Source organism: Macaca fascicularis, chromosome 4 (genome assembly GCF_037993035.2).
Source record: "Macaca fascicularis isolate 582-1 chromosome 4, T2T-MFA8v1.1".
NCBI classification, from domain to species: Eukaryota; Metazoa; Chordata; class Mammalia; order Primates; family Cercopithecidae; genus Macaca; species Macaca fascicularis.
The window spans coordinates 148,920,201-148,921,571 of NC_088378.1; the positions used below are offsets into that span (position 1 = coordinate 148,920,201).

The 1,371-nt window shown below is 41.7% G+C and overlaps 1 pseudogene; it reads right to left on the reverse strand.

The window, feature by feature from the left end:
- Positions 1–293: 293 nt before the first annotated feature.
- On the reverse strand, positions 294–848 carry LOC141410251 (heterogeneous nuclear ribonucleoprotein A1-like; annotated as a pseudogene).
- Positions 849–1,371: the final 523 nt, after the last annotated feature.

Here is a 1,371-nt window from a genome sequence, read left to right on the forward strand (position 1 = left end):
AAGCAATAGCATGGGTGCAAAAAAAAAAAAAAAAAAACTGCATTAAAACCCTTTGTTGGAATGCTTTACACTTTTCATAGAACAGAAACTAAAATAACCTGTTATACAATTAGTCACAAATACAGTCCTCAAGTTTTTTACCCGTATACATAAGTATTTGTCTAAAACGTGTCTTCTTTGTAGCAGCTAGGCCCTGCCACCACTGTACTTGGCTGAGTTCACAAATCTGTTATTACCTGTAGCTTCCCTGTCACTTCTCTGGCTCTCCTCTGCTGCTAACCTTTGTTTCCTAATTAAAATCTTTAGCCACTGCCATAGCTACTGCTGCTACTGGAACTGCCATAGCCACCTTGGTTTCGTGGTTTCGCAAAGTATTGGCCTCCAACACCATAGGGGCCAGAGCTTCTGCCTCCAAAGTTTCTTCCCTTCATGGGTCCAAAATTTAAAGACTGATTGTTGTAATTGCCAAAATCATTGTAGCTTTCACCACCTCCAAAATTGCTTCAATCATTACCGTATCCATTATAGCCATCCCCATTGCCATAATATCCACCACCACTATGGCTGCCACTAAAGGCCCCATGACCACAGATGTTACCTCCATGACCAAAGTTGTCATTCCCACTGAAACTACTTCTAAGACCACCACCAAAGTTTCCAGAACCACTTCGACCTCTTTGGCTGGATGAAGCACTAACCATCTCTTGCTTTGACACAGCTTTCCTAACTTCACAGCTGCAGCCATTCACAGTATGTTATTTCTGAATGACAGTCCTATCCATGGAGTCATGGTCCCCAAAGGTTACAAAGGCAAAGACCCTTTTCTTGCCACTGCTTCGGCCAGTCATGATTTCAATCACTTCAATTTTTCCATACTGTTCAAAATAATCTCTTAGGTAATCATTTTATAGACGAGAAATTGATTTCAATAGAAGTTAAGGTGTGCAAGACTTCACTACTATGTAGAGAAAGCCTTGGAGCTGGAGCCTGGGTCTAGCCTATGTTCTCACAACACCTTTAATCTTTCTGAATTGCCAGTGGCTGCTAATCTCCTCAAGGATGTTTACATTTTAAGAAGGGCAATTCCAGAGAACACATTCATAGACGATGAAGCAGTAATGACTGGAATGGCAATAACATCGGAGACATCAAGAAGCTGGTATGGGTGTTCTTTTAGGAAAGAAAAGAGGTTTTGCAGTATAGGGCTTTTGGAGGCCTTCAAATCCATACTGCTTGGTGACTGTAAGATTTTCCTGACCCACCGCTGGCTGCAGGTAGAAGCTTCCTCGTCTTTGCCATTTGTTCTCAAGAAGCATCTTGGGACCAGTTTGCTCATCCTTCTTCTGATTAGAAACAAAAATCTCTTACCTT